The following is a 26,694-nucleotide window of genomic DNA, read 5'->3' as shown; positions in this document are numbered from 1 at the left end:
TTACCACTCCAACTTGTTGCCTTTTCTCCATCATGTTTTTGACATTCAAAGGCAAGTTTTTTATTCCTTGATATGTTTTCAAGCGCCTTTTTGTTTAAAAGTCCAAGATTTTCAAGCAGGGGTTGCTTACGGCCATACCAGCAGAAGAACGTCTGATCTTGGAAGCTAAGAAGGCTTGGGCCTGGTTAGTACTTGGATGGGAGACTGCCTGTGAAAACCAGGTGTTACAGCTATTGAGAAACGTTTTCAAAATGAAGTTTTTTACATTGCCTTGTCAGCTTTTTTTCAAAGTTAGTTAAGAGGTATTTTTAGTCTTTGTTACGTTTTCCCGCCTTTTTTCTTCTTTTTTTTTTTTTTTTTTTTTTTTTTTACAAGCTGCTCTTTGGTTTTCGTGTCCGTGCCTGCTCTGTGACAATCGTTCGACAGTCGTTCACTGGCTTAACTGTGGAATAGGGTGGAGCTGAATTGATTAGGCGGGGTTGTCCGGCCCTCGGCCTTAAGGTGCGACGCACCCTGATGTCAGCACCAAACACACAAGAGACACTCTCCACCTTTACGGCCCTGTTGTTGTCGCTTGGGCTTCTCTTCATCACGTACAAATCTTTCGCCTTTTACTAAAGATTTCCGTGGAGAGGGGCGTCAACAAGCTCACAATATTTTTGGGGGCTCTGTTTTGACAGAGCTACACGATGGGTTCAAAGAATACTTAAGAAAACGTGGTGTGTTGTGCGCTACGTATACGCGCACCATCCAGCAAATACCGCACACGTTCCGAGAATGGCACGCCACGGCGCCTTTTTCAGGTTATCGCTTCTCGGCCTTTTGGCTAAGATCAAGTGTAGTATCTGTTCTTATCAGTTTAATATCTGATACGTCCCCCAGCGGGGGACTACATATTAAGCGGATTTTTAGAACAGGGAGTCGGCAAAGGAGCTTGCTCCATCCGCTCCACGCATCGACCCAGTATTGCAGTGCCTCTGGGAGCGGTGCACTTTCTCTGTTGTGTTGCAAATAAAAACTTACCACTCCAACTTGTTGCCTTTTCTCCATCATGTTTTTGACATTCAAAGGCAAGTTTTTTATTCCTTGATATGTTTTCAAGCGCCTTTTTGTTTAAAAGTCCAAGATTTTCAAGCAGGGGTTGCTTACGGCCATACCAGCAGAAGAACGTCTGATCTTGGAAGCTAAGAAGGCTTGGGCCTGGTTAGTACTTGGATGGGAGACTGCCTGTGAAAACCAGGTGTTACAGCTATTGAGAAACGTTTTCAAAATGAAGTTTTTTACATTGCCTTGTCAGCTTTTTTTCAAAGTTAGTTAAGAGGTATTTTTAGTCTTTGTTACGTTTTCCCGCCTTTTTTCTTCTTTTTTTTTTTTTTTTTTTTTTTTTTTTACAAGCTGCTCTTTGGTTTTCGTGTCCGTGCCTGCTCTGTGACAATCGTTCGACAGTCGTTCACTGGCTTAACTGTGGAATAGGGTGGAGCTGAATTGATTAGGCGGGGTTGTCCGGCCCTCGGCCTTAAGGTGCGACGCACCCTGATGTCAGCACCAAACACACAAGAGACACTCTCCACCTTTACGGCCCTGTTGTTGTCGCTTGGGCTTCTCTTCATCACGTACAAATCTTTCGCCTTTTACTAAAGATTTCCGTGGAGAGGGGCGTCAACAAGCTCACAATATTTTTGGGGGCTCTGTTTTGACAGAGCTACACGATGGGTTCAAAGAATACTTAAGAAAACGTGGTGTGTTGTGCGCTACGTATACGCGCACCATCCAGCAAATACCGCACACGTTCCGAGAATGGCACGCCACGGCGCCTTTTTCAGGTTATCGCTTCTCGGCCTTTTGGCTAAGATCAAGTGTAGTATCTGTTCTTATCAGTTTAATATCTGATACGTCCCCCAGCGGGGGACTACATATTAAGCGGATTTTTAGAACAGGGAGTCGGCAAAGGAGCTTGCTCCATCCGCTCCACGCATCGACCCAGTATTGCAGTGCCTCTGGGAGCGGTGCACTTTCTCTGTTGTGTTGCAAATAAAAACTTACCACTCCAACTTGTTGCCTTTTCTCCATCATGTTTTTGACATTCAAAGGCAAGTTTTTTATTCCTTGATATGTTTTCAAGCGCCTTTTTGTTTAAAAGTCCAAGATTTTCAAGCAGGGGTTGCTTACGGCCATACCAGCAGAAGAACGTCTGATCTTGGAAGCTAAGAAGGCTTGGGCCTGGTTAGTACTTGGATGGGAGACTGCCTGTGAAAACCAGGTGTTACAGCTATTGAGAAACGTTTTCAAAATGAAGTTTTTTACATTGCCTTGTCAGCTTTTTTTCAAAGTTAGTTAAGAGGTATTTTTAGTCTTTGTTACGTTTTCCCGCCTTTTTTCTTCTTTTTTTTTTTTTTTTTTTTTTTTTTTACAAGCTGCTCTTTGGTTTTCGTGTCCGTGCCTGCTCTGTGACAATCGTTCGACAGTCGTTCACTGGCTTAACTGTGGAATAGGGTGGAGCTGAATTGATTAGGCGGGGTTGTCCGGCCCTCGGCCTTAAGGTGCGACGCACCCTGATGTCAGCACCAAACACACAAGAGACACTCTCCACCTTTACGGCCCTGTTGTTGTCGCTTGGGCTTCTCTTCATCACGTACAAATCTTTCGCCTTTTACTAAAGATTTCCGTGGAGAGGGGCGTCAACAAGCTCACAATATTTTTGGGGGCTCTGTTTTGACAGAGCTACACGATGGGTTCAAAGAATACTTAAGAAAACGTGGTGTGTTGTGCGCTACGTATACGCGCACCATCCAGCAAATACCGCACACGTTCCGAGAATGGCACGCCACGGCGCCTTTTTCAGGTTATCGCTTCTCGGCCTTTTGGCTAAGATCAAGTGTAGTATCTGTTCTTATCAGTTTAATATCTGATACGTCCCCCAGCGGGGGACTACATATTAAGCGGATTTTTAGAACAGGGAGTCGGCAAAGGAGCTTGCTCCATCCGCTCCACGCATCGACCCAGTATTGCAGTGCCTCTGGGAGCGGTGCACTTTCTCTGTTGTGTTGCAAATAAAAACTTACCACTCCAACTTGTTGCCTTTTCTCCATCATGTTTTTGACATTCAAAGGCAAGTTTTTTATTCCTTGATATGTTTTCAAGCGCCTTTTTGTTTAAAAGTCCAAGATTTTCAAGCAGGGGTTGCTTACGGCCATACCAGCAGAAGAACGTCTGATCTTGGAAGCTAAGAAGGCTTGGGCCTGGTTAGTACTTGGATGGGAGACTGCCTGTGAAAACCAGGTGTTACAGCTATTGAGAAACGTTTTCAAAATGAAGTTTTTTACATTGCCTTGTCAGCTTTTTTTCAAAGTTAGTTAAGAGGTATTTTTAGTCTTTGTTACGTTTTCCCGCCTTTTTTCTTCTTTTTTTTTTTTTTTTTTTTTTTTTTTTTACAAGCTGCTCTTTGGTTTTCGTGTCCGTGCCTGCTCTGTGACAATCGTTCGACAGTCGTTCACTGGCTTAACTGTGGAATAGGGTGGAGCTGAATTGATTAGGCGGGGTTGTCCGGCCCTCGGCCTTAAGGTGCGACGCACCCTGATGTCAGCACCAAACACACAAGAGACACTCTCCACCTTTACGGCCCTGTTGTTGTCGCTTGGGCTTCTCTTCATCACGTACAAATCTTTCGCCTTTTACTAAAGATTTCCGTGGAGAGGGGCGTCAACAAGCTCACAATATTTTTGGGGGCTCTGTTTTGACAGAGCTACACGATGGGTTCAAAGAATACTTAAGAAAACGTGGTGTGTTGTGCGCTACGTATACGCGCACCATCCAGCAAATACCGCACACGTTCCGAGAATGGCACGCCACGGCGCCTTTTTCAGGTTATCGCTTCTCGGCCTTTTGGCTAAGATCAAGTGTAGTATCTGTTCTTATCAGTTTAATATCTGATACGTCCCCCAGCGGGGGACTACATATTAAGCGGATTTTTAGAACAGGGAGTCGGCAAAGGAGCTTGCTCCATCCGCTCCACGCATCGACCCAGTATTGCAGTGCCTCTGGGAGCGGTGCACTTTCTCTGTTGTGTTGCAAATAAAAACTTACCACTCCAACTTGTTGCCTTTTCTCCATCATGTTTTTGACATTCAAAGGCAAGTTTTTTATTCCTTGATATGTTTTCAAGCGCCTTTTTGTTTAAAAGTCCAAGATTTTCAAGCAGGGGTTGCTTACGGCCATACCAGCAGAAGAACGTCTGATCTTGGAAGCTAAGAAGGCTTGGGCCTGGTTAGTACTTGGATGGGAGACTGCCTGTGAAAACCAGGTGTTACAGCTATTGAGAAACGTTTTCAAAATGAAGTTTTTTACATTGCCTTGTCAGCTTTTTTTCAAAGTTAGTTAAGAGGTATTTTTAGTCTTTGTTACGTTTTCCCGCCTTTTTTCTTCTTTTTTTTTTTTTTTTTTTTTTTTTTTTACAAGCTGCTCTTTGGTTTTCGTGTCCGTGCCTGCTCTGTGACAATCGTTCGACAGTCGTTCACTGGCTTAACTGTGGAATAGGGTGGAGCTGAATTGATTAGGCGGGGTTGTCCGGCCCTCGGCCTTAAGGTGCGACGCACCCTGATGTCAGCACCAAACACACAAGAGACACTCTCCACCTTTACGGCCCTGTTGTTGTCGCTTGGGCTTCTCTTCATCACGTACAAATCTTTCGCCTTTTACTAAAGATTTCCGTGGAGAGGGGCGTCAACAAGCTCACAATATTTTTGGGGGCTCTGTTTTGACAGAGCTACACGATGGGTTCAAAGAATACTTAAGAAAACGTGGTGTGTTGTGCGCTACGTATACGCGCACCATCCAGCAAATACCGCACACGTTCCGAGAATGGCACGCCACGGCGCCTTTTTCAGGTTATCGCTTCTCGGCCTTTTGGCTAAGATCAAGTGTAGTATCTGTTCTTATCAGTTTAATATCTGATACGTCCCCCAGCGGGGGACTACATATTAAGCGGATTTTTAGAACAGGGAGTCGGCAAAGGAGCTTGCTCCATCCGCTCCACGCATCGACCCAGTATTGCAGTGCCTCTGGGAGCGGTGCACTTTCTCTGTTGTGTTGCAAATAAAAACTTACCACTCCAACTTGTTGCCTTTTCTCCATCATGTTTTTGACATTCAAAGGCAAGTTTTTTATTCCTTGATATGTTTTCAAGCGCCTTTTTGTTTAAAAGTCCAAGATTTTCAAGCAGGGGTTGCTTACGGCCATACCAGCAGAAGAACGTCTGATCTTGGAAGCTAAGAAGGCTTGGGCTTGGTTAGTACTTGGATGGGAGACTGCCTGTGAAAACCAGGTGTTACAGCTATTGAGAAACGTTTTCAAAATGAAGTTTTTTACATTGCCTTGTCAGCTTTTTTTCAAAGTTAGTTAAGAGGTATTTTTAGTCTTTGTTACGTTTTCCCGCCTTTTTTCTTCTTTTTTTTTTTTTTTTTTTTTTTTTTACAAGCTGCTCTTTGGTTTTCGTGTCCGTGCCTGCTCTGTGACAATCGTTCGACAGTCGTTCACTGGCTTAACTGTGGAATAGGGTGGAGCTGAATTGATAAGGCGGGGTTGTCCGGCCCTCGGCCTTAAGGTGCGACGCACCCTGATGTCAGCACCAAACACACAAGAGACACTCTCCACCTTTACGGCCCTGTTGTTGTCGCTTGGGCTTCTCTTCATCACGTACAAATCTTTCGCCTTTTACTAAAGATTTCCGTGGAGAGGGGCGTCAACAAGCTCACAATATTTTTGGGGGCTCTGTTTTGACAGAGCTACACGATGGGTTCAAAGAATACTTAAGAAAACGTGGTGTGTTGTGCGCTACGTATACGCGCACCATCCAGCAAATACCGCACACGTTCCGAGAATGGCACGCCACGGCGCCTTTTTCAGGTTATCGCTTCTCGGCCTTTTGGCTAAGATCAAGTGTAGTATCTGTTCTTATCAGTTTAATATCTGATACGTCCCCCAGCGGGGGACTACATATTAAGCGGATTTTTAGAACAGGGAGTCGGCAAAGGAGCTTGCTCCATCCGCTCCACGCATCGACCCAGTATTGCAGTGCCTCTGGGAGCGGTGCACTTTCTCTGTTGTGTTGCAAATAAAAACTTACCACTCCAACTTGTTGCCTTTTCTCCATCATGTTTTTGACATTCAAAGGCAAGTTTTTTATTCCTTGATATGTTTTCAAGCGCCTTTTTGTTTAAAAGTCCAAGATTTTCAAGCAGGGGTTGCTTACGGCCATACCAGCAGAAGAACGTCTGATCTTGGAAGCTAAGAAGGCTTGGGCCTGGTTAGTACTTGGATGGGAGACTGCCTGTGAAAACCAGGTGTTACAGCTATTGAGAAACGTTTTCAAAATGAAGTTTTTTACATTGCCTTGTCAGCTTTTTTTCAAAGTTAGTTAAGAGGTATTTTTAGTCTTTGTTACGTTTTCCCGCCTTTTTTCTTCTTTTTTTTTTTTTTTTTTTTTTTTTTTACAAGCTGCTCTTTGGTTTTCGTGTCCGTGCCTGCTCTGTGACAATCGTTCGACAGTCGTTCACTGGCTTAACTGTGGAATAGGGTGGAGCTGAATTGATTAGGCGGGGTTGTCCGGCCCTCGGCCTTAAGGTGCGACGCACCCTGATGTCAGCACCAAACACACAAGAGACACTCTCCACCTTTACGGCCCTGTTGTTGTCGCTTGGGCTTCTCTTCATCACGTACAAATCTTTCGCCTTTTACTAAAGATTTCCGTGGAGAGGGGCGTCAACAAGCTCACAATATTTTTGGGGGCTCTGTTTTGACAGAGCTACACGATGGGTTCAAAGAATACTTAAGAAAACGTGGTGTGTTGTGCGCTACGTATACGCGCACCATCCAGCAAATACCGCACACGTTCCGAGAATGGCACGCCACGGCGCCTTTTTCAGGTTATCGCTTCTCGGCCTTTTGGCTAAGATCAAGTGTAGTATCTGTTCTTATCAGTTTAATATCTGATACGTCCCCCAGCGGGGGACTACATATTAAGCGGATTTTTAGAACAGGGAGTCGGCAAAGGAGCTTGCTCCATCCGCTCCACGCATCGACCCAGTATTGCAGTGCCTCTGGGAGCGGTGCACTTTCTCTGTTGTGTTGCAAATAAAAACTTACCACTCCAACTTGTTGCCTTTTCTCCATCATGTTTTTGACATTCAAAGGCAAGTTTTTTATTCCTTGATATGTTTTCAAGCGCCTTTTTGTTTAAAAGTCCAAGATTTTCAAGCAGGGGTTGCTTACGGCCATACCAGCAGAAGAACGTCTGATCTTGGAAGCTAAGAAGGCTTGGGCCTGGTTAGTACTTGGATGGGAGACTGCCTGTGAAAACCAGGTGTTACAGCTATTGAGAAACGTTTTCAAAATGAAGTTTTTTACATTGCCTTGTCAGCTTTTTTTCAAAGTTAGTTAAGAGGTATTTTTAGTCTTTGTTACGTTTTCCCGCCTTTTTTCTTCTTTTTTTTTTTTTTTTTTTTTTTTTTTTACAAGCTGCTCTTTGGTTTTCGTGTCCGTGCCTGCTCTGTGACAATCGTTCGACAGTCGTTCACTGGCTTAACTGTGGAATAGGGTGGAGCTGAATTGATTAGGCGGGGTTGTCCGGCCCTCGGCCTTAAGGTGCGACGCACCCTGATGTCAGCACCAAACACACAAGAGACACTCTCCACCTTTACGGCCCTGTTGTTGTCGCTTGGGCTTCTCTTCATCACGTACAAATCTTTCGCCTTTTACTAAAGATTTCCGTGGAGAGGGGCGTCAACAAGCTCACAATATTTTTGGGGGCTCTGTTTTGACAGAGCTACACGATGGGTTCAAAGAATACTTAAGAAAACGTGGTGTGTTGTGCGCTACGTATACGCGCACCATCCAGCAAATACCGCACACGTTCCGAGAATGGCACGCCACGGCGCCTTTTTCAGGTTATCGCTTCTCGGCCTTTTGGCTAAGATCAAGTGTAGTATCTGTTCTTATCAGTTTAATATCTGATACGTCCCCCAGCGGGGGACTACATATTAAGCGGATTTTTAGAACAGGGAGTCGGCAAAGGAGCTTGCTCCATCCGCTCCACGCATCGACCCAGTATTGCAGTGCCTCTGGGAGCGGTGCACTTTCTCTGTTGTGTTGCAAATAAAAACTTACCACTCCAACTTGTTGCCTTTTCTCCATCATGTTTTTGACATTCAAAGGCAAGTTTTTTATTCCTTGATATGTTTTCAAGCGCCTTTTTGTTTAAAAGTCCAAGATTTTCAAGCAGGGGTTGCTTACGGCCATACCAGCAGAAGAACGTCTGATCTTGGAAGCTAAGAAGGCTTGGGCCTGGTTAGTACTTGGATGGGAGACTGCCTGTGAAAACCAGGTGTTACAGCTATTGAGAAACGTTTTCAAAATGAAGTTTTTTACATTGCCTTGTCAGCTTTTTTTCAAAGTTAGTTAAGAGGTATTTTTAGTCTTTGTTACGTTTTCCCGCCTTTTTTCTTCTTTTTTTTTTTTTTTTTTTTTTTTTTTACAAGCTGCTCTTTGGTTTTCGTGTCCGTGCCTGCTCTGTGACAATCGTTCGACAGTCGTTCACTGGCTTAACTGTGGAATAGGGTGGAGCTGAATTGATTAGGCGGGGTTGTCCGGCCCTCGGCCTTAAGGTGCGACGCACCCTGATGTCAGCACCAAACACACAAGAGACACTCTCCACCTTTACGGCCCTGTTGTTGTCGCTTGGGCTTCTCTTCATCACGTACAAATCTTTCGCCTTTTACTAAAGATTTCCGTGGAGAGGGGCGTCAACAAGCTCACAATATTTTTGGGGGCTCTGTTTTGACAGAGCTACACGATGGGTTCAAAGAATACTTAAGAAAACGTGGTGTGTTGTGCGCTACGTATACGCGCACCATCCAGCAAATACCGCACACGTTCCGAGAATGGCACGCCACGGCGCCTTTTTCAGGTTATCGCTTCTCGGCCTTTTGGCTAAGATCAAGTGTAGTATCTGTTCTTATCAGTTTAATATCTGATACGTCCCCCAGCGGGGGACTACATATTAAGCGGATTTTTAGAACAGGGAGTCGGCAAAGGAGCTTGCTCCATCCGCTCCACGCATCGACCCAGTATTGCAGTGCCTCTGGGAGCGGTGCACTTTCTCTGTTGTGTTGCAAATAAAAACTTACCACTCCAACTTGTTGCCTTTTCTCCATCATGTTTTTGACATTCAAAGGCAAGTTTTTTATTCCTTGATATGTTTTCAAGCGCCTTTTTGTTTAAAAGTCCAAGATTTTCAAGCAGGGGTTGCTTACGGCCATACCAGCAGAAGAACGTCTGATCTTGGAAGCTAAGAAGGCTTGGGCCTGGTTAGTACTTGGATGGGAGACTGCCTGTGAAAACCAGGTGTTACAGCTATTGAGAAACGTTTTCAAAATGAAGTTTTTTACATTGCCTTGTCAGCTTTTTTTCAAAGTTAGTTAAGAGGTATTTTTAGTCTTTGTTACGTTTTCCCGCCTTTTTTCTTCTTTTTTTTTTTTTTTTTTTTTTTTTTTTACAAGCTGCTCTTTGGTTTTCGTGTCCGTGCCTGCTCTGTGACAATCGTTCGACAGTCGTTCACTGGCTTAACTGTGGAATAGGGTGGAGCTGAATTGATTAGGCGGGGTTGTCCGGCCCTCGGCCTTAAGGTGCGACGCACCCTGATGTCAGCACCAAACACACAAGAGACACTCTCCACCTTTACGGCCCTGTTGTTGTCGCTTGGGCTTCTCTTCATCACGTACAAATCTTTCGCCTTTTACTAAAGATTTCCGTGGAGAGGGGCGTCAACAAGCTCACAATATTTTTGGGGGCTCTGTTTTGACAGAGCTACACGATGGGTTCAAAGAATACTTAAGAAAACGTGGTGTGTTGTGCGCTACGTATACGCGCACCATCCAGCAAATACCGCACACGTTCCGAGAATGGCACGCCACGGCGCCTTTTTCAGGTTATCGCTTCTCGGCCTTTTGGCTAAGATCAAGTGTAGTATCTGTTCTTATCAGTTTAATATCTGATACGTCCCCCAGCGGGGGACTACATATTAAGCGGATTTTTAGAACAGGGAGTCGGCAAAGGAGCTTGCTCCATCCGCTCCACGCATCGACCCAGTATTGCAGTGCCTCTGGGAGCGGTGCACTTTCTCTGTTGTGTTGCAAATAAAAACTTACCACTCCAACTTGTTGCCTTTTCTCCATCATGTTTTTGACATTCAAAGGCAAGTTTTTTATTCCTTGATATGTTTTCAAGCGCCTTTTTGTTTAAAAGTCCAAGATTTTCAAGCAGGGGTTGCTTACGGCCATACCAGCAGAAGAACGTCTGATCTTGGAAGCTAAGAAGGCTTGGGCCTGGTTAGTACTTGGATGGGAGACTGCCTGTGAAAACCAGGTGTTACAGCTATTGAGAAACGTTTTCAAAATGAAGTTTTTTACATTGCCTTGTCAGCTTTTTTTCAAAGTTAGTTAAGAGGTATTTTTAGTCTTTGTTACGTTTTCCCGCCTTTTTCTTCTTTTTTTTTTTTTTTTTTTTTTTTTACAAGCTGCTCTTTGGTTTTCGTGTCCGTGCCTGCTCTGTGACAATCGTTCGACAGTCGTTCACTGGCTTAACTGTGGAATAGGGTGGAGCTGAATTGATTAGGCGGGGTTGTCCGGCCCTCGGCCTTAAGGTGCGACGCACCCTGATGTCAGCACCAAACACACAAGAGACACTCTCCACCTTTACGGCCCTGTTGTTGTCGCTTGGGCTTCTCTTCATCACGTACAAATCTTTCGCCTTTTACTAAAGATTTCCGTGGAGAGGGGCGTCAACAAGCTCACAATATTTTTGGGGGCTCTGTTTTGACAGAGCTACACGATGGGTTCAAAGAATACTTAAGAAAACGTGGTGTGTTGTGCGCTACGTATACGCGCACCATCCAGCAAATACCGCACACGTTCCGAGAATGGCACGCCACGGCGCCTTTTTCAGGTTATCGCTTCTCGGCCTTTTGGCTAAGATCAAGTGTAGTATCTGTTCTTATCAGTTTAATATCTGATACGTCCCCCAGCGGGGGACTACATATTAAGCGGATTTTTAGAACAGGGAGTCGGCAAAGGAGCTTGCTCCATCCGCTCCACGCATCGACCCAGTATTGCAGTGCCTCTGGGAGCGGTGCACTTTCTCTGTTGTGTTGCAAATAAAAACTTACCACTCCAACTTGTTGCCTTTTCTCCATCATGTTTTTGACATTCAAAGGCAAGTTTTTTATTCCTTGATATGTTTTCAAGCGCCTTTTTGTTTAAAAGTCCAAGATTTTCAAGCAGGGGTTGCTTACGGCCATACCAGCAGAAGAACGTCTGATCTTGGAAGCTAAGAAGGCTTGGGCCTGGTTAGTACTTGGATGGGAGACTGCCTGTGAAAACCAGGTGTTACAGCTATTGAGAAACGTTTTCAAAATGAAGTTTTTTACATTGCCTTGTCAGCTTTTTTTCAAAGTTAGTTAAGAGGTATTTTTAGTCTTTGTTACGTTTTCCCGCCTTTTTTCTTCTTTTTTTTTTTTTTTTTTTTTTTTTTTTTCAAGCTGCTCTTTGGTTTTCGTGTCCGTGCCTGCTCTGTGACAATCGTTCGACAGTCGTTCACTGGCTTAACTGTGGAATAGGGTGGAGCTGAATTGATTAGGCGGGGTTGTCCGGCCCTCGGCCTTAAGGTGCGACGCACCCTGATGTCAGCACCAAACACACAAGAGACACTCTCCACCTTTACGGCCCTGTTGTTGTCGCTTGGGCTTCTCTTCATCACGTACAAATCTTTCGCCTTTTACTAAAGATTTCCGTGGAGAGGGGCGTCAACAAGCTCACAATATTTTTGGGGGCTCTGTTTTGACAGAGCTACACGATGGGTTCAAAGAATACTTAAGAAAACGTGGTGTGTTGTGCGCTACGTATACGCGCACCATCCAGCAAATACCGCACACGTTCCGAGAATGGCACGCCACGGCGCCTTTTTCAGGTTATCGCTTCTCGGCCTTTTGGCTAAGATCAAGTGTAGTATCTGTTCTTATCAGTTTAATATCTGATACGTCCCCCAGCGGGGGACTACATATTAAGCGGATTTTTAGAACAGGGAGTCGGCAAAGGAGCTTGCTCCATCCGCTCCACGCATCGACCCAGTATTGCAGTGCCTCTGGGAGCGGTGCACTTTCTCTGTTGTGTTGCAAATAAAAACTTACCACTCCAACTTGTTGCCTTTTCTCCATCATGTTTTTGACATTCAAAGGCAAGTTTTTTATTCCTTGATATGTTTTCAAGCGCCTTTTTGTTTAAAAGTCCAAGATTTTCAAGCAGGGGTTGCTTACGGCCATACCAGCAGAAGAACGTCTGATCTTGGAAGCTAAGAAGGCTTGGGCCTGGTTAGTACTTGGATGGGAGACTGCCTGTGAAAACCAGGTGTTACAGCTATTGAGAAACGTTTTCAAAATGAAGTTTTTTACATTGCCTTGTCAGCTTTTTTTCAAAGTTAGTTAAGAGGTATTTTTAGTCTTTGTTACGTTTTCCCGCCTTTTTTCTTCTTTTTTTTTTTTTTTTTTTTTTTTTTTACAAGCTGCTCTTTGGTTTTCGTGTCCGTGCCTGCTCTGTGACAATCGTTCGACAGTCGTTCACTGGCTTAACTGTGGAATAGGGTGGAGCTGAATTGATTAGGCGGGGTTGTCCGGCCCTCGGCCTTAAGGTGCGACGCACCCTGATGTCAGCACCAAACACACAAGAGACACTCTCCACCTTTACGGCCCTGTTGTTGTCGCTTGGGCTTCTCTTCATCACGTACAAATCTTTCGCCTTTTACTAAAGATTTCCGTGGAGAGGGGCGTCAACAAGCTCACAATATTTTTGGGGGCTCTGTTTTGACAGAGCTACACGATGGGTTCAAAGAATACTTAAGAAAACGTGGTGTGTTGTGCGCTACGTATACGCGCACCATCCAGCAAATACCGCACACGTTCCGAGAATGGCACGCCACGGCGCCTTTTTCAGGTTATCGCTTCTCGGCCTTTTGGCTAAGATCAAGTGTAGTATCTGTTCTTATCAGTTTAATATCTGATACGTCCCCCAGCGGGGGACTACATATTAAGCGGATTTTTAGAACAGGGAGTCGGCAAAGGAGCTTGCTCCATCCGCTCCACGCATCGACCCAGTATTGCAGTGCCTCTGGGAGCGGTGCACTTTCTCTGTTGTGTTGCAAATAAAAACTTACCACTCCAACTTGTTGCCTTTTCTCCATCATGTTTTTGACATTCAAAGGCAAGTTTTTTATTCCTTGATATGTTTTCAAGCGCCTTTTTGTTTAAAAGTCCAAGATTTTCAAGCAGGGGTTGCTTACGGCCATACCAGCAGAAGAACGTCTGATCTTGGAAGCTAAGAAGGCTTGGGCCTGGTTAGTACTTGGATGGGAGACTGCCTGTGAAAACCAGGTGTTACAGCTATTGAGAAACGTTTTCAAAATGAAGTTTTTTACATTGCCTTGTCAGCTTTTTTTCAAAGTTAGTTAAGAGGTATTTTTAGTCTTTGTTACGTTTTCCCGCCTTTTTTCTTCTTTTTTTTTTTTTTTTTTTTTTTTTTTTACAAGCTGCTCTTTGGTTTTCGTGTCCGTGCCTGCTCTGTGACAATCGTTCGACAGTCGTTCACTGGCTTAACTGTGGAATAGGGTGGAGCTGAATTGATTAGGCGGGGTTGTCCGGCCCTCGGCCTTAAGGTGCGACGCACCCTGATGTCAGCACCAAACACACAAGAGACACTCTCCACCTTTACGGCCCTGTTGTTGTCGCTTGGGCTTCTCTTCATCACGTACAAATCTTTCGCCTTTTACTAAAGATTTCCGTGGAGAGGGGCGTCAACAAGCTCACAATATTTTTGGGGGCTCTGTTTTGACAGAGCTACACGATGGGTTCAAAGAATACTTAAGAAAACGTGGTGTGTTGTGCGCTACGTATACGCACACCATCCAGCAAATACCACACATCTTGGACTTTTAAACAAAAAGGCGCTTGAAAACATATCAAGGAATAAAAAACTTGCCTTTGAATGTCAAAAACATGATGGAGAAAAGGCAACAAGTTGGAGTGGTAAGTTTTTATTTGCAACACAACAGAGAAAGTGCACCGCTCCCAGAGGCACTGCAATACTGGGTCGATGCGTGGAGCGGATGGAGCAAGCTCCTTTGCCGACTCCCTGTTCTAAAAATCCGCTTAATATGTAGTCCCCCGCTGGGGGACGTATCAGATATTAAACTGATAAGAACAGATACTACACTTGATCTTAGCCAAAAGGCCGAGAAGCGATAACCTGAAAAAGGCGCCGTGGCGTGCCATTCTCGGAACGTGTGCGGTATTTGCTGGATGGTGCGCGTATACGTAGCGCACAACACACCACGTTTTCTTAAGTATTCTTTGAACCCATCGTGTAGCTCTGTCAAAACAGAGCCCCCAAAAATATTGTGAGCTTGTTGACGCCCCTCTCCACGGAAATCTTTAGTAAAAGGCGAAAGATTTGTACGTGATGAAGAGAAGCCCAAGCGACAACAACAGGGCCGTAAAGGTGGAGAGTGTCTCTTGTGTGTTTGGTGCTGACATCAGGGTGCGTCGCACCTTAAGGCCGAGGGCCGGACAACCCCGCCTAATCAATTCAGCTCCACCCTATTCCACAGTTAAGCCAGTGAACGACTGTCGAACGATTGTCACAGAGCAGGCACGGACACGAAAACCAAAGAGCAGCTTGTAAAAAAAAAAAAAAAAAAAAAAAAAAAAAAAAAAAAGAAGAAAAAAGGCGGGAAAACGTAACAAAGACTAAAAATACCTCTTAACTAACTTTGAAAAAAAGCTGACAAGGCAATGTAAAAAACTTCATTTTGAAAACGTTCTCAATAGCTGTAACACCTGGTTTTCACAGGCAGTCTCCCATCCAAGTACTAACCAGGCCCAAGCCTTCTTAGCTTCCAAGATCTAACTTACGGTTAAGCAAAGCAGAAGGGAGGCTGAAGTATCAGTAGAGGCCCTTTCCCCAGCCAGGGCCTTGCCAAGCACAGGCCGAGAAAGCAACACCATGCCGGCAGCAAGTGTTTTACCGCCAGAGGGAGTCGGATTTTCACCTGCTCCACCCCTTTCCGGTCAGTCCAGTCAGTCTCAGGAAGGACCCCGAGGAGATTTGGAAGAAAAGCAACAATTGGATTACATCGATGAGGGTCTCCGGAGACTGATGGAGTTGGCGGGTGGGGTGGTTGGGTGAAAAAGGGTTTTATGGCTGGGATTTTATAATTTTATAATTTTAATTTTTATGAATGGATTGACCTCATTCCCCAGGGTGCTTTTGGTAAAGTTCGGGATGATTGTGTGTTCGGGATTGGGATGGACGTCGCTAGCTTGTTCTGCAGGGAGGCTGCTTTGGGGTGGTGTTCCAGTCTGGGCTTGTGGCCCGGCAGTCATTTTTTTGGCGTCCGGACCATCGTCTCGTTTTTTGTCCTCGGTGGCAAAAGTGGCTGCAGTTACATTTTAAAACCTTCAAAGTAAAAAAGATTGCATTTTATTTCACCTTAATGTGTGGGAACGGTGGGTTTGTTTATTATTTATGGGTGTTAGTGTGGATGATTAGGTAAATATATAAAAAGAACATTTTAATGGACAGCAATGATGATTTAGAACTGTGTGCATTTAACAATTTTTAAAGTGTGTGATTTTATTAATGGTGAGTGTTTTATATAATGTGGGTGTTGTGTTTTTTTATTTTTTATTTTTGTTGTGTGGTTTATTTATTTATTTATACTGAAAAATAATACACTAATAACATATATATATATATATATATATATATATATATATATATATATGTGTGTGTGTGTGTATATATATATATATATATATATATGCACTGTACATGGAGAACGTTGTCATTGGGAAGTCCTTTATTTCCTTGTATGGTTTTATATATTTATCTAACTTAGGAATAGGGTGGAGCTGAATTGATTAAGGCGGGGTTGTCCGGCCCTCGGCCTTAAGGTGCGACGCACCCTGATGTCAGCACCAAACACACAAGAGACACTCTCCACCTTTACGGCCCTGTTGTTGTCGCTTGGGCTTCTCTTCATCACGTACAAATCTTTCGCCTTTTACTAAAGATTTCCGTGGAGGGGGCGTCAACAAGCTCACAATATTTTTGGGGGCTCTGTTTTGACAGGAGCTACACGATGGGTTCAAAGAATACTTAAGAAAACGTGGTGTGTTGTGCGCTACGTATACGCGCACCATCCAGCAAATACCACACACGTTCCGAGAATGGCACGCCACGGCGCCTTTTTCAGGTTATCGCTTCTCGGCCTTTTGGCTAAGATCAAGTGTAGTATCTGTTCTTATCAGTTTAATATCTGATACGTCCCCCAGCGGGGGACTACATATTAAGCGGATTTTTAGAACAGGGAGTCGGCAAAGGAGCTTGCTCCATCCGCTCCACGCATCGACCCAGTATTGCAGTGCCTCTGGGAGCGGTGCACTTTCTCTGTTGTGTTGCAAATAAAAACTTACCACTCCAACTTGTTGCCTTTTCTCCATCATGTTTTTGACATTCAAAGGCAAGTTTTTTATTCCTTGATATGTTTTCAAGCGCCTTTTTGTTTAAAAGTCCAAGATTTTCAAGCAGGGGTTGCTTACGGCCATACCAGCAGAAGAACGTCTGATCTTGGAAGCTAAGAAGGCTTGGGCCTGGTTAGTACTTGGATGGGAGACTGCCTGTGAAAACCAGGTGTTACAGCTATTGAGAAACGTTTTCAAAATGAAGTTTTTTACATTGCCTTGTCAGCTTTTTTTCAAAGTTAGTTAAGAGGTATTTTTAGTCTTTGTTACGTTTTCCCGCCTTTTTTCTTCTTTTTTTTTTTTTTTTTTTTTTTTTTTTTTACAAGCTGCTCTTTGGTTTTCGTGTCCGTGCCTGCTCTGTGACAATCGTTCGACAGTCGTTCACTGGCTTAACTGTGGAATAGGGTGGAGCTGAATTGATTAGGCGGGGTTGTCCGGCCCTCGGCCTTAAGGTGCGACGCACCCTGATGTCAGCACCAAACACACAAGAGACACTCTCCACCTTTACGGCCCTGTTGTTGTCGCTTGGGCTTCTCTTCATCACGTACAAATCTTTCGCCTTTTACTAAAGATTTCCGTGGAGAGGGGCGTCAACAAGCTCACAATATTTTTGGGGGCTCTGTTTTGACAGAGCTACACGATGGGTTCAAAGAATACTTAAGAAAACGTGGTGTGTTGTGCGCTACGTATACGCGCACCATCCAGCAAATACCGCACACGTTCCGAGAATGGCACGCCACGGCGCCTTTTTCAGGTTATCGCTTCTCGGCCTTTTGGCTAAGATCAAGTGTAGTATCTGTTCTTATCAGTTTAATATCTGATACGTCCCCCAGCGGGGGACTACATATTAAGCGGATTTTTAGAACAGGGAGTCGGCAAAGGAGCTTGCTCCATCCGCTCCACGCATCGACCCAGTATTGCAGTGCCTCTGGGAGCGGTGCACTTTCTCTGTTGTGTTGCAAATAAAAACTTACCACTCCAACTTGTTGCCTTTTCTCCATCATGTTTTTGACATTCAAAGGCAAGTTTTTTATTCCTTGATATGTTTTCAAGCGCCTTTTTGTTTAAAAGTCCAAGATTTTCAAGCAGGGGTTGCTTACGGCCATACCAGCAGAAGAACGTCTGATCTTGGAAGCTAAGAAGGCTTGGGCCTGGTTAGTACTTGGATGGGAGACTGCCTGTGAAAACCAGGTGTTACAGCTATTGAGAAACGTTTTCAAAATGAAGTTTTTTACATTGCCTTGTCAGCTTTTTTTCAAAGTTAGTTAAGAGGTATTTTTAGTCTTTGTTACGTTTTCCCGCCTTTTTTCTTCTTTTTTTTTTTTTTTTTTTTTTTTTTTTACAAGCTGCTCTTTGGTTTTCGTGTCCGTGCCTGCTCTGTGACAATCGTTCGACAGTCGTTCACTGGCTTAACTGTGGAATAGGGTGGAGCTGAATTGATTAGGCGGGGTTGTCCGGCCCTCGGCCTTAAGGTGCGACGCACCCTGATGTCAGCACCAAACACACAAGAGACACTCTCCACCTTTACGGCCCTGTTGTTGTCGCTTGGGCTTCTCTTCATCACGTACAAATCTTTCGCCTTTTACTAAAGATTTCCGTGGAGAGGGGCGTCAACAAGCTCACAATATTTTTGGGGGCTCTGTTTTGACAGAGCTACACGATGGGTTCAAAGAATACTTAAGAAAACGTGGTGTGTTGTGCGCTACGTATACGCGCACCATCCAGCAAATACCACACACGTTCCGAGAATGGCACGCCACGGCGCCTTTTTCAGGTTATCGCTTCTCGGCCTTTTGGCTAAGATCAAGTGTAGTATCTGTTCTTATCAGTTTAATATCTGATACGTCCCCCAGCGGGGGACTACATATTAAGCGGATTTTTAGAACAGGGAGTCGGCAAAGGAGCTTGCTCCATCCGCTCCACGCATCGACCCAGTATTGCAGTGCCTCTGGGAGCGGTGCACTTTCTCTGTTGTGTTGCAAATAAAAACTTACCACTCCAACTTGTTGCCTTTTCTCCATCATGTTTTTGACATTCAAAGGCAAGTTTTTTATTCCTTGATATGTTTTCAAGCGCCTTTTTGTTTAAAAGTCCAAGATTTTCAAGCAGGGGTTGCTTACGGCCATACCAGCAGAAGAACGTCTGATCTTGGAAGCTAAGAAGGCTTGGGCCTGGTTAGTACTTGGATGGGAGACTGCCTGTGAAAACCAGGTGTTACAGCTATTGAGAAACGTTTTCAAAATGAAGTTTTTTACATTGCCTTGTCAGCTTTTTTTCAAAGTTAGTTAAGAGGTATTTTTAGTCTTTGTTACGTTTTCCCGCCTTTTTTCTTCTTTTTTTTTTTTTTTTTTTTTTTTTACAAGCTGCTCTTTGGTTTTCGTGTCCGTGCCTGCTCTGTGACAATCGTTCGACAGTCGTTCACTGGCTTAACTGTGGAATAGGGTGGAGCTGAATTGATAAGGCGGGGTTGTCCGGCCCTCGGCCTTAAGGTGCGACGCACCCTGATGTCAGCACCAAACACACAAGAGACACTCTCCACCTTTACGGCCCTGTTGTTGTCGCTTGGGCTTCTCTTCATCACGTACAAATCTTTCGCCTTTTACTAAAGATTTCCGTGGAGAGGGGCGTCAACAAGCTCACAATATTTTTGGGGGCTCTGTTTTGACAGAGCTACACGATGGGTTCAAAGAATACTTAAGAAAACGTGGTGTGTTGTGCGCTACGTATACGCGCACCATCCAGCAAATACCGCACACGTTCCGAGAATGGCACGCCACGGCGCCTTTTTCAGGTTATCGCTTCTCGGCCTTTTGGCTAAGATCAAGTGTAGTATCTGTTCTTATCAGTTTAATATCTGATACGTCCCCCAGCGGGGGACTACATATTAAGCGGATTTTTAGAACAGGGAGTCGGCAAAGGAGCTTGCTCCATCCGCTCCACGCATCGACCCAGTATTGCAGTGCCTCTGGGAGCGGTGCACTTTCTCTGTTGTGTTGCAAATAAAAACTTACCACTCCAACTTGTTGCCTTTTCTCCATCATGTTTTTGACATTCAAAGGCAAGTTTTTTATTCCTTGATATGTTTTCAAGCGCCTTTTTGTTTAAAAGTCCAAGATTTTCAAGCAGGGGTTGCTTACGGCCATACCAGCAGAAGAACGTCTGATCTTGGAAGCTAAGAAGGCTTGGGCCTGGTTAGTACTTGGATGGGAGACTGCCTGTGAAAACCAGGTGTTACAGCTATTGAGAAACGTTTTCAAAATGAAGTTTTTTACATTGCCTTGTCAGCTTTTTTTCAAAGTTAGTTAAGAGGTATTTTTAGTCTTTGTTACGTTTTCCCGCCTTTTTTCTTCTTTTTTTTTTTTTTTTTTTTTTTACAAGCTGCTCTTTGGTTTTCGTGTCCGTGCCTGCTCTGTGACAATCGTTCGACAGTCGTTCACTGGCTTAACTGTGGAATAGGGTGGAGCTGAATTGATTAGGCGGGGTTGTCCGGCCCTCGGCCTTAAGGTGCGACGCACCCTGATGTCAGCACCAAACACACAAGAGACACTCTCCACCTTTACGGCCCTGTTGTTGTCGCTTGGGCTTCTCTTCATCACGTACAAATCTTTCGCCTTTTACTAAAGATTTCCGTGGAGAGGGGCGTCAACAAGCTCACAATATTTTTGGGGGCTCTGTTTTGACAGAGCTACACGATGGGTTCAAAGAATACTTAAGAAAACGTGGTGTGTTGTGCGCTACGTATACGCGCACCATCCAGCAAATACCGCACACGTTCCGAGAATGGCACGCCACGGCGCCTTTTTCAGGTTATCGCTTCTCGGCCTTTTGGCTAAGATCAAGTGTAGTATCTGTTCTTATCAGTTTAATATCTGATACGTCCCCCAGCGGGGGACTACATATTAAGCGGATTTTTAGAACAGGGAGTCGGCAAAGGAGCTTGCTCCATCCGCTCCACGCATCGACCCAGTATTGCAGTGCCTCTGGGAGCGGTGCACTTTCTCTGTTGTGTTGCAAATAAAAACTTACCACTCCAACTTGTTGCCTTTTCTCCATCATGTTTTTGACATTCAAAGGCAAGTTTTTTATTCCTTGATATGTTTTCAAGCGCCTTTTTGTTTAAAAGTCCAAGATTTTCAAGCAGGGGTTGCTTACGGCCATACCAGCAGAAGAACGTCTGATCTTGGAAGCTAAGAAGGCTTGGGCCTGGTTAGTACTTGGATGGGAGACTGCCTGTGAAAACCAGGTGTTACAGCTATTGAGAAACGTTTTCAAAATGAAGTTTTTTACATTGCCTTGTCAGCTTTTTTTCAAAGTTAGTTAAGAGGTATTTTTAGTCTTTGTTACGTTTTCCCGCCTTTTTTCTTCTTTTTTTTTTTTTTTTTTTTTTTTTTTTTTTCAAGCTGCTTTTTGGTTTTCGTGTCCGTGCCTGCTCTGTGACAATCGTTCGACAGTCGTTCACTGGCTTAACTGTGGAATAGGGTGGAGCTGAATTGATTAGGCGGGGTTGTCCGGCCCTCGGCCTTAAGGTGCGACGCACCCTGATGTCAGCACCAAACACACAAGAGACACTCTCCACCTTTACGGCCCTGTTGTTGTCGCTTGGGCTTCTCTTCATCACGTACAAATCTTTCGCCTTTTACTAAAGATTTCCGTGGAGAGGGGCGTCAACAAGCTCACAATATTTTTGGGGGCTCTGTTTTGACAGAGCTACACGATGGGTTCAAAGAATACTTAAGAAAACGTGGTGTGTTGTGCGCTACGTATACGCGCACCATCCAGCAAATACCGCACACGTTCCGAGAATGGCACGCCACGGCGCCTTTTTCAGGTTATCGCTTCTCGGCCTTTTGGCTAAGATCAAGTGTAGTATCTGTTCTTATCAGTTTAATATCTGATACGTCCCCCAGCGGGGGACTACATATTAAGCGGATTTTTAGAACAGGGAGTCGGCAAAGGAGCTTGCTCCATCCGCTCCACGCATCGACCCAGTATTGCAGTGCCTCTGGGAGCGGTGCACTTTCTCTGTTGTGTTGCAAATAAAAACTTACCACTCCAACTTGTTGCCTTTTCTCCATCATGTTTTTGACATTCAAAGGCAAGTTTTTTATTCCTTGATATGTTTTCAAGCGCCTTTTTGTTTAAAAGTCCAAGATTTTCAAGCAGGGGTTGCTTACGGCCATACCAGCAGAAGAACGTCTGATCTTGGAAGCTAAGAAGGCTTGGGCCTGGTTAGTACTTGGATGGGAGACTGCCTGTGAAAACCAGGTGTTACAGCTATTGAGAAACGTTTTCAAAATGAAGTTTTTTACATTGCCTTGTCAGCTTTTTTTCAAAGTTAGTTAAGAGGTATTTTTAGTCTTTGTTACGTTTTCCCGCCTTTTTTCTTCTTTTTTTTTTTTTTTTTTTTTTTTTTTTCAAGCTGCTCTTTGGTTTTCGTGTCCGTGCCTGCTCTGTGACAATCGTTCGACAGTCGTTCACTGGCTTAACTGTGGAATAGGGTGGAGCTGAATTGATTAGGCGGGGTTGTCCGGCCCTCGGCCTTAAGGTGCGACGCACCCTGATGTCAGCACCAAACACACAAGAGACACTCTCCACCTTTACGGCCCTGTTGTTGTCGCTTGGGCTTCTCTTCATCACGTACAAATCTTTCGCCTTTTACTAAAGATTTCCGTGGAGAGGGGCGTCAACAAGCTCACAATATTTTTGGGGGCTCTGTTTTGACAGAGCTACACGATGGGTTCAAAGAATACTTAAGAAAACGTGGTGTGTTGTGCGCTACGTATACGCGCACCATCCAGCAAATACCGCACACGTTCCGAGAATGGCACGCCACGGCGCCTTTTTCAGGTTATCGCTTCTCGGCCTTTTGGCTAAGATCAAGTGTAGTATCTGTTCTTATCAGTTTAATATCTGATACGTCCCCCAGCGGGGGACTACATATTAAGCGGATTTTTAGAACAGGGAGTCGGCAAAGGAGCTTGCTCCATCCGCTCCACGCATCGACCCAGTATTGCAGTGCCTCTGGGAGCGGTGCACTTTCTCTGTTGTGTTGCAAATAAAAACTTACCACTCCAACTTGTTGCCTTTTCTCCATCATGTTTTTGACATTCAAAGGCAAGTTTTTTATTCCTTGATATGTTTTCAAGCGCCTTTTTGTTTAAAAGTCCAAGATTTTCAAGCAGGGGTTGCTTACGGCCATACCAGCAGAAGAACGTCTGATCTTGGAAGCTAAGAAGGCTTGGGCCTGGTTAGTACTTGGATGGGAGACTGCCTGTGAAAACCAGGTGTTACAGCTATTGAGAAACGTTTTCAAAATGAAGTTTTTTACATTGCCTTGTCAGCTTTTTTTCAAAGTTAGTTAAGAGGTATTTTTAGTCTTTGTTACGTTTTCCCGCCTTTTTTCTTCTTTTTTTTTTTTTTTTTTTTTTTTTTTTTTACAAGCTGCTCTTTGGTTTTCGTGTCCGTGCCTGCTCTGTGACAATCGTTCGACAGTCGTTCACTGGCTTAACTGTGGAATAGGGTGGAGCTGAATTGATTAAGGCGGGGTTGTCCGGCCCTCGGCCTTAAGGTGCGACGCACCCTGATGTCAGCACCAAACACACAAGAGACACTCTCCACCTTTACGGCCCTGTTGTTGTCGCTTGGGCTTCTCTTCATCACGTACAAATCTTTCGCCTTTTACTAAAGATTTCCGTGGAGAGGGGCGTCAACAAGCTCACAATATTTTTGGGGGCTCTGTTTTGACAGAGCTACACGATGGGTTCAAAGAATACTTAAGAAAACGTGGTGTGTTGTGCGCTACGTATACGCGCACCATCCAGCAAATACCGCACACGTTCCGAGAATGGCACGCCACGGCGCCTTTTTCAGGTTATCGCTTCTCGGCCTTTTGGCTAAGATCAAGTGTAGTATCTGTTCTTATCAGTTTAATATCTGATACGTCCCCCAGCGGGGGACTACATATTAAGCGGATTTTTAGAACAGGGAGTCGGCAAAGGAGCTTGCTCCATCCACTCCACGCATCGACCCAGTATTGCAGTGCCTCTGGGAGCGGTGCACTTTCTCTGTTGTGTTGCAAATAAAAACTTACCACTCCAACTTGTTGCCTTTTCTCCATCATGTTTTTGACATTCAAAGGCAAGTTTTTTATTCCTTGATATGTTTTCAAGCGCCTTTTTGTTTAAAAGTCCAAGATTTTCAAGCAGGGGTTGCTTACGGCCATACCAGCAGAAGAACGTCTGATCTTGGAAGCTAAGAAGGCTTGGGCCTGGTTAGTACTTGGATGGGAGACTGCCTGTGAAAACCAGGTGTTACAGCTATTGAGAAACGTTTTCAAAATGAAGTTTTTTACATTGCCTTGTCAGCTTTTTTTCAAAGTTAGTTAAGAGGTATTTTTAGTCTTTGTTACGTTTTCCCGCCTTTTTTCTTCTTTTTTTTTTTTTTTTTTTTTTTTTTTTTTACAAGCTGCTCTTTGGTTTTCGTGTCCGTGCCTGCTCTGTGACAATCGTTCGACAGTCGTTCACTGGCTTAACTGTGGAATAGGGTGGAGCTGAATTGATAAGGCGGGGTTGTCCGGCCCTCGGCCTTAAGGTGCGACGCACCCTGATGTCAGCACCAAACACACAAGAGACACTCTCCACCTTTACGGCCCTGTTGTTGTCGCTTGGGCTTCTCTTCATCACGTACAAATCTTTCGCCTTTTACTAAAGATTTCCGTGGAGAGGGGCGTCAACAAGCTCACAATATTTTTGGGGGCTCTGTTTTGACAGAGCTACACGATGGGTTCAAAGAATACTTAAGAAAACGTGGTGTGTTGTGCGCTACGTATACGCGCACCATCCAGCAAATACCACACACGTTCCGAGAATGGCACGCCACGGCGCCTTTTTCAGGTTATCGCTTCTCGGCCTTTTGGCTAAGATCAAGTGTAGTATCTGTTCTTATCAGTTTAATATCTGATACGTCCCCCAGCGGGGGACTACATATTAAGCGGATTTTTAGAACAGGGAGTCGGCAAAGGAGCTTGCTCCATCCACTCCACGCATCGACCCAGTATTGCAGTGCCTCTGGGAGCGGTGCACTTTCTCTGTTGTGTTGCAAATAAAAACTTACCACTCCAACTTGTTGCCTTTTCTCCATCATGTTTTTGACATTCAAAGGCAAGTTTTTTATTCCTTGATATGTTTTCAAGCGCCTTTTTTTTTTAAAAGTCCAAGATTTTCAAGCAGGGGTTGCTTACGGCCATACCAGCAGAAGAACGTCTGATCTTGGAAGCTAAGAAGGCTTGGGCCTGGTTAGTACTTGGATGGGAGACTGCCTGTGAAAACCAGGTGTTACAGCTATTGAGAAACGTTTTCAAAATGAAGTTTTTTACATTGCCTTGTCAGCTTTTTTTCAAAGTTAGTTAAGAGGTATTTTTAGTCTTTGTTACGTTTTCCCGCCTTTTTTCTTCTTTTTTTTTTTTTTTTTTTTTTTTTTTTTTTACAAGCTGCTCTTTGGTTTTCGTGTCCGTGCCTGCTCTGTGACAATCGTTCGACAGTCGTTCACTGGCTTAACTGTGGAATAGGGTGGAGCTGAATTGATTAGGCGGGGTTGTCCGGCCCTCGGCCTTAAGGTGCGACGCACCCTGATGTCAGCACCAAACACACAAGAGACACTCTCCACCTTTACGGCCCTGTTGTTGTCGCTTGGGCTTCTCTTCATCACGTACAAATCTTTCGCCTTTTACTAAAGATTTCCGTGGAGAGGGGCGTCAACAAGCTCACAATATTTTTGGGGGCTCTGTTTTGACAGAGCTACACGATGGGTTCAAAGAATACTTAAGAAAACGTGGTGTGTTGTGCGCTACGTATACGCGCACCATCCAGCAAATACCGCACACGTTCCGAGAATGGCACGCCACGGCGCCTTTTTCAGGTTATCGCTTCTCGGCCTTTTGGCTAAGATCAAGTGTAGTATCTGTTCTTATCAGTTTAATATCTGATACGTCCCCCAGCGGGGGACTACATATTAAGCGGATTTTTAGAACAGGGAGTCGGCAAAGGAGCTTGCTCCATCCGCTCCACGCATCGACCCAGTATTGCAGTGCCTCTGGGAGCGGTGCACTTTCTCTGTTGTGTTGCAAATAAAAACTTACCACTCCAACTTGTTGCCTTTTCTCCATCATGTTTTTGACATTCAAAGGCAAGTTTTTTATTCCTTGATATGTTTTCAAGCGCCTTTTTGTTTAAAGTCCAAGATTTTCAAGCAGGGGTTGCTTACGGCCATACCAGCAGAAGAACCGTCTGTGATCTTGGAAGCTAAGAAGGCTTGGGCCTGGTTAGTACTTGGATGGGGAGACTGCCTGTGAAAACCAGTGTTACAGCTATTGAGAAAACGTTTTCAAAATGAAGTTTTTTTACATTGCTTGTCAGCTTTTTTTCAAAAGTTAGTTTAAGAGGTATTTTTAGTCTTTGTTACGTTTTTCCCGCCTTTTTTTCTTCTTTTTTTTTTTTTTTTACAAGCTTGCTCTTTGGTTTTCGTGTCCGTTGCCTGCTCTGTGACAATCGTTCGACAGTCGTTCACGGCCTTAACTGTGGAATAGGGTGGAGCTGAATTGATTAGGCGGGTTGTCCGGCCCTCGGCCTAAGGTGCGACGCACCCTGATGTCAGCACCAAACACACAAGAGACACTCTCCACCTTTACGGCCTGTTGTTGTCGCTTGGGCTTCTCTTCATCACGTACAAATCTTTCGCCTTTTACTAAAGATTTCCGTGGAGAGGGGCGTCAACAAGCTCACAATATTTTGGGGGCTCTGTTTTGACAGAGCTACACGATGGGTTCAAAGAATACTTAAGAAAAAGTGGTGTGTTGTGCGGACGTATACGCGCACCATCCAGCAAATACCCACACGTTCCGAGAATGGCACGCCACGGCGCCTTTTTCAGGTTATCGTTCTCGGCCTTTGGCTAAGATCAAGTGTAGTATCTGTTCTTATCAGTTTAATATCTGATACGTCCCCCAGCGGGGGACTACATATTAAGCGGATTTTTAGAACAGGGAGTCGGCAAAGGAGCTTGCTCCATCCGCTCCACGC

At 44.6% G+C, this 26,694-nt stretch overlaps 50 non-coding genes across 50 annotated transcripts; 48 read left to right on the top strand and 2 right to left on the bottom strand.

The window, feature by feature from the left end:
• Nucleotides 1–570: 570 nt before the first annotated feature.
• On the top strand, nt 571–684 carry LOC114774751 (U5 spliceosomal RNA). The gene has a single exon (XR_003744926.1). It is a non-coding gene; the product is annotated as a U5 spliceosomal RNA (small nuclear RNA).
• A 122-nt stretch (nt 685–806) lies between these two features.
• Nucleotides 807–997, top strand: LOC114774671 (U2 spliceosomal RNA). The gene has a single exon (XR_003744865.1). It is a non-coding gene; the product is annotated as a U2 spliceosomal RNA (small nuclear RNA).
• Nucleotides 998–1,590: 593 nt separating this feature from the next.
• LOC114774750 (U5 spliceosomal RNA) lies at nt 1,591–1,704 on the top strand. The gene has a single exon (XR_003744925.1). It is a non-coding gene; the product is annotated as a U5 spliceosomal RNA (small nuclear RNA).
• Nucleotides 1,705–1,826: 122 nt separating this feature from the next.
• On the top strand, nt 1,827–2,017 carry LOC114774670 (U2 spliceosomal RNA). The gene has a single exon (XR_003744864.1). It is a non-coding gene; the product is annotated as a U2 spliceosomal RNA (small nuclear RNA).
• Nucleotides 2,018–2,609: 592 nt separating this feature from the next.
• LOC114774749 (U5 spliceosomal RNA) lies at nt 2,610–2,723 on the top strand. Its single transcript, XR_003744924.1, has one exon. It is a non-coding gene; the product is annotated as a U5 spliceosomal RNA (small nuclear RNA).
• A 122-nt stretch (nt 2,724–2,845) lies between these two features.
• Nucleotides 2,846–3,036, top strand: LOC114774669 (U2 spliceosomal RNA). Its single transcript, XR_003744863.1, has one exon. It is a non-coding gene; the product is annotated as a U2 spliceosomal RNA (small nuclear RNA).
• Nucleotides 3,037–3,630: 594 nt separating this feature from the next.
• Nucleotides 3,631–3,744, top strand: LOC114774746 (U5 spliceosomal RNA). Its single transcript, XR_003744923.1, has one exon. It is a non-coding gene; the product is annotated as a U5 spliceosomal RNA (small nuclear RNA).
• Nucleotides 3,745–3,866: 122 nt separating this feature from the next.
• LOC114774668 (U2 spliceosomal RNA) lies at nt 3,867–4,057 on the top strand. The gene has a single exon (XR_003744862.1). It is a non-coding gene; the product is annotated as a U2 spliceosomal RNA (small nuclear RNA).
• A 593-nt stretch (nt 4,058–4,650) lies between these two features.
• LOC114774745 (U5 spliceosomal RNA) lies at nt 4,651–4,764 on the top strand. Its single transcript, XR_003744922.1, has one exon. It is a non-coding gene; the product is annotated as a U5 spliceosomal RNA (small nuclear RNA).
• A 122-nt stretch (nt 4,765–4,886) lies between these two features.
• Nucleotides 4,887–5,077, top strand: LOC114774666 (U2 spliceosomal RNA). The gene has a single exon (XR_003744861.1). It is a non-coding gene; the product is annotated as a U2 spliceosomal RNA (small nuclear RNA).
• Nucleotides 5,078–5,668: 591 nt separating this feature from the next.
• Nucleotides 5,669–5,782, top strand: LOC114774744 (U5 spliceosomal RNA). Its single transcript, XR_003744921.1, has one exon. It is a non-coding gene; the product is annotated as a U5 spliceosomal RNA (small nuclear RNA).
• A 122-nt stretch (nt 5,783–5,904) lies between these two features.
• LOC114774665 (U2 spliceosomal RNA) lies at nt 5,905–6,095 on the top strand. The gene has a single exon (XR_003744860.1). It is a non-coding gene; the product is annotated as a U2 spliceosomal RNA (small nuclear RNA).
• Nucleotides 6,096–6,687: 592 nt separating this feature from the next.
• LOC114774743 (U5 spliceosomal RNA) lies at nt 6,688–6,801 on the top strand. The gene has a single exon (XR_003744920.1). It is a non-coding gene; the product is annotated as a U5 spliceosomal RNA (small nuclear RNA).
• A 122-nt stretch (nt 6,802–6,923) lies between these two features.
• Nucleotides 6,924–7,114, top strand: LOC114774663 (U2 spliceosomal RNA). The gene has a single exon (XR_003744859.1). It is a non-coding gene; the product is annotated as a U2 spliceosomal RNA (small nuclear RNA).
• A 593-nt stretch (nt 7,115–7,707) lies between these two features.
• LOC114774742 (U5 spliceosomal RNA) lies at nt 7,708–7,821 on the top strand. The gene has a single exon (XR_003744919.1). It is a non-coding gene; the product is annotated as a U5 spliceosomal RNA (small nuclear RNA).
• A 122-nt stretch (nt 7,822–7,943) lies between these two features.
• On the top strand, nt 7,944–8,134 carry LOC114774662 (U2 spliceosomal RNA). Its single transcript, XR_003744858.1, has one exon. It is a non-coding gene; the product is annotated as a U2 spliceosomal RNA (small nuclear RNA).
• A 592-nt stretch (nt 8,135–8,726) lies between these two features.
• On the top strand, nt 8,727–8,840 carry LOC114774741 (U5 spliceosomal RNA). The gene has a single exon (XR_003744918.1). It is a non-coding gene; the product is annotated as a U5 spliceosomal RNA (small nuclear RNA).
• A 122-nt stretch (nt 8,841–8,962) lies between these two features.
• Nucleotides 8,963–9,153, top strand: LOC114774661 (U2 spliceosomal RNA). The gene has a single exon (XR_003744857.1). It is a non-coding gene; the product is annotated as a U2 spliceosomal RNA (small nuclear RNA).
• Nucleotides 9,154–9,746: 593 nt separating this feature from the next.
• On the top strand, nt 9,747–9,860 carry LOC114774740 (U5 spliceosomal RNA). The gene has a single exon (XR_003744917.1). It is a non-coding gene; the product is annotated as a U5 spliceosomal RNA (small nuclear RNA).
• A 122-nt stretch (nt 9,861–9,982) lies between these two features.
• On the top strand, nt 9,983–10,173 carry LOC114774660 (U2 spliceosomal RNA). The gene has a single exon (XR_003744856.1). It is a non-coding gene; the product is annotated as a U2 spliceosomal RNA (small nuclear RNA).
• A 589-nt stretch (nt 10,174–10,762) lies between these two features.
• On the top strand, nt 10,763–10,876 carry LOC114774739 (U5 spliceosomal RNA). Its single transcript, XR_003744916.1, has one exon. It is a non-coding gene; the product is annotated as a U5 spliceosomal RNA (small nuclear RNA).
• A 122-nt stretch (nt 10,877–10,998) lies between these two features.
• LOC114774659 (U2 spliceosomal RNA) lies at nt 10,999–11,189 on the top strand. Its single transcript, XR_003744855.1, has one exon. It is a non-coding gene; the product is annotated as a U2 spliceosomal RNA (small nuclear RNA).
• A 593-nt stretch (nt 11,190–11,782) lies between these two features.
• On the top strand, nt 11,783–11,896 carry LOC114774738 (U5 spliceosomal RNA). Its single transcript, XR_003744915.1, has one exon. It is a non-coding gene; the product is annotated as a U5 spliceosomal RNA (small nuclear RNA).
• A 122-nt stretch (nt 11,897–12,018) lies between these two features.
• Nucleotides 12,019–12,209, top strand: LOC114774658 (U2 spliceosomal RNA). The gene has a single exon (XR_003744854.1). It is a non-coding gene; the product is annotated as a U2 spliceosomal RNA (small nuclear RNA).
• A 592-nt stretch (nt 12,210–12,801) lies between these two features.
• On the top strand, nt 12,802–12,915 carry LOC114774737 (U5 spliceosomal RNA). Its single transcript, XR_003744914.1, has one exon. It is a non-coding gene; the product is annotated as a U5 spliceosomal RNA (small nuclear RNA).
• Nucleotides 12,916–13,037: 122 nt separating this feature from the next.
• On the top strand, nt 13,038–13,228 carry LOC114774657 (U2 spliceosomal RNA). The gene has a single exon (XR_003744853.1). It is a non-coding gene; the product is annotated as a U2 spliceosomal RNA (small nuclear RNA).
• A 593-nt stretch (nt 13,229–13,821) lies between these two features.
• On the top strand, nt 13,822–13,935 carry LOC114774735 (U5 spliceosomal RNA). Its single transcript, XR_003744913.1, has one exon. It is a non-coding gene; the product is annotated as a U5 spliceosomal RNA (small nuclear RNA).
• Nucleotides 13,936–14,148: 213 nt separating this feature from the next.
• LOC114774656 (U2 spliceosomal RNA) lies at nt 14,149–14,339 on the bottom strand. The gene has a single exon (XR_003744852.1). It is a non-coding gene; the product is annotated as a U2 spliceosomal RNA (small nuclear RNA).
• Nucleotides 14,340–14,461: 122 nt separating this feature from the next.
• On the bottom strand, nt 14,462–14,575 carry LOC114774734 (U5 spliceosomal RNA). Its single transcript, XR_003744912.1, has one exon. It is a non-coding gene; the product is annotated as a U5 spliceosomal RNA (small nuclear RNA).
• A 1,542-nt stretch (nt 14,576–16,117) lies between these two features.
• LOC114774798 (U5 spliceosomal RNA) lies at nt 16,118–16,231 on the top strand. The gene has a single exon (XR_003744968.1). It is a non-coding gene; the product is annotated as a U5 spliceosomal RNA (small nuclear RNA).
• A 122-nt stretch (nt 16,232–16,353) lies between these two features.
• Nucleotides 16,354–16,544, top strand: LOC114774655 (U2 spliceosomal RNA). Its single transcript, XR_003744851.1, has one exon. It is a non-coding gene; the product is annotated as a U2 spliceosomal RNA (small nuclear RNA).
• A 595-nt stretch (nt 16,545–17,139) lies between these two features.
• LOC114774733 (U5 spliceosomal RNA) lies at nt 17,140–17,253 on the top strand. The gene has a single exon (XR_003744911.1). It is a non-coding gene; the product is annotated as a U5 spliceosomal RNA (small nuclear RNA).
• A 122-nt stretch (nt 17,254–17,375) lies between these two features.
• Nucleotides 17,376–17,566, top strand: LOC114774654 (U2 spliceosomal RNA). Its single transcript, XR_003744850.1, has one exon. It is a non-coding gene; the product is annotated as a U2 spliceosomal RNA (small nuclear RNA).
• A 593-nt stretch (nt 17,567–18,159) lies between these two features.
• LOC114774730 (U5 spliceosomal RNA) lies at nt 18,160–18,273 on the top strand. Its single transcript, XR_003744910.1, has one exon. It is a non-coding gene; the product is annotated as a U5 spliceosomal RNA (small nuclear RNA).
• Nucleotides 18,274–18,395: 122 nt separating this feature from the next.
• LOC114774652 (U2 spliceosomal RNA) lies at nt 18,396–18,586 on the top strand. Its single transcript, XR_003744849.1, has one exon. It is a non-coding gene; the product is annotated as a U2 spliceosomal RNA (small nuclear RNA).
• Nucleotides 18,587–19,176: 590 nt separating this feature from the next.
• LOC114774729 (U5 spliceosomal RNA) lies at nt 19,177–19,290 on the top strand. The gene has a single exon (XR_003744909.1). It is a non-coding gene; the product is annotated as a U5 spliceosomal RNA (small nuclear RNA).
• Nucleotides 19,291–19,412: 122 nt separating this feature from the next.
• On the top strand, nt 19,413–19,603 carry LOC114774650 (U2 spliceosomal RNA). The gene has a single exon (XR_003744848.1). It is a non-coding gene; the product is annotated as a U2 spliceosomal RNA (small nuclear RNA).
• A 588-nt stretch (nt 19,604–20,191) lies between these two features.
• Nucleotides 20,192–20,305, top strand: LOC114774728 (U5 spliceosomal RNA). The gene has a single exon (XR_003744908.1). It is a non-coding gene; the product is annotated as a U5 spliceosomal RNA (small nuclear RNA).
• Nucleotides 20,306–20,427: 122 nt separating this feature from the next.
• LOC114774649 (U2 spliceosomal RNA) lies at nt 20,428–20,618 on the top strand. The gene has a single exon (XR_003744847.1). It is a non-coding gene; the product is annotated as a U2 spliceosomal RNA (small nuclear RNA).
• A 595-nt stretch (nt 20,619–21,213) lies between these two features.
• LOC114774727 (U5 spliceosomal RNA) lies at nt 21,214–21,327 on the top strand. Its single transcript, XR_003744907.1, has one exon. It is a non-coding gene; the product is annotated as a U5 spliceosomal RNA (small nuclear RNA).
• A 122-nt stretch (nt 21,328–21,449) lies between these two features.
• Nucleotides 21,450–21,640, top strand: LOC114774648 (U2 spliceosomal RNA). Its single transcript, XR_003744846.1, has one exon. It is a non-coding gene; the product is annotated as a U2 spliceosomal RNA (small nuclear RNA).
• A 592-nt stretch (nt 21,641–22,232) lies between these two features.
• LOC114774726 (U5 spliceosomal RNA) lies at nt 22,233–22,346 on the top strand. The gene has a single exon (XR_003744906.1). It is a non-coding gene; the product is annotated as a U5 spliceosomal RNA (small nuclear RNA).
• Nucleotides 22,347–22,468: 122 nt separating this feature from the next.
• LOC114774647 (U2 spliceosomal RNA) lies at nt 22,469–22,659 on the top strand. The gene has a single exon (XR_003744845.1). It is a non-coding gene; the product is annotated as a U2 spliceosomal RNA (small nuclear RNA).
• A 596-nt stretch (nt 22,660–23,255) lies between these two features.
• On the top strand, nt 23,256–23,369 carry LOC114774725 (U5 spliceosomal RNA). Its single transcript, XR_003744905.1, has one exon. It is a non-coding gene; the product is annotated as a U5 spliceosomal RNA (small nuclear RNA).
• Nucleotides 23,370–23,491: 122 nt separating this feature from the next.
• On the top strand, nt 23,492–23,682 carry LOC114774644 (U2 spliceosomal RNA). Its single transcript, XR_003744842.1, has one exon. It is a non-coding gene; the product is annotated as a U2 spliceosomal RNA (small nuclear RNA).
• Nucleotides 23,683–24,277: 595 nt separating this feature from the next.
• On the top strand, nt 24,278–24,391 carry LOC114774724 (U5 spliceosomal RNA). The gene has a single exon (XR_003744904.1). It is a non-coding gene; the product is annotated as a U5 spliceosomal RNA (small nuclear RNA).
• Nucleotides 24,392–24,513: 122 nt separating this feature from the next.
• LOC114774643 (U2 spliceosomal RNA) lies at nt 24,514–24,704 on the top strand. Its single transcript, XR_003744841.1, has one exon. It is a non-coding gene; the product is annotated as a U2 spliceosomal RNA (small nuclear RNA).
• A 597-nt stretch (nt 24,705–25,301) lies between these two features.
• Nucleotides 25,302–25,415, top strand: LOC114774722 (U5 spliceosomal RNA). The gene has a single exon (XR_003744903.1). It is a non-coding gene; the product is annotated as a U5 spliceosomal RNA (small nuclear RNA).
• Nucleotides 25,416–25,537: 122 nt separating this feature from the next.
• LOC114774646 (U2 spliceosomal RNA) lies at nt 25,538–25,728 on the top strand. The gene has a single exon (XR_003744844.1). It is a non-coding gene; the product is annotated as a U2 spliceosomal RNA (small nuclear RNA).
• Nucleotides 25,729–26,315: 587 nt separating this feature from the next.
• On the top strand, nt 26,316–26,428 carry LOC114774794 (U5 spliceosomal RNA). Its single transcript, XR_003744965.1, has one exon. It is a non-coding gene; the product is annotated as a U5 spliceosomal RNA (small nuclear RNA).
• Nucleotides 26,429–26,694: the final 266 nt, after the last annotated feature.

The sequence above is a fragment of the Denticeps clupeoides genome, unplaced genomic scaffold (assembly GCF_900700375.1).
Source record: "Denticeps clupeoides unplaced genomic scaffold, fDenClu1.1, whole genome shotgun sequence".
Classification (NCBI taxonomy): Eukaryota; Metazoa; Chordata; class Actinopteri; order Clupeiformes; family Denticipitidae; genus Denticeps; species Denticeps clupeoides.
The sequence above is the reverse complement of the archived record's forward strand: the minus strand, read 5'-3'. Positions and strand labels throughout refer to the sequence as shown.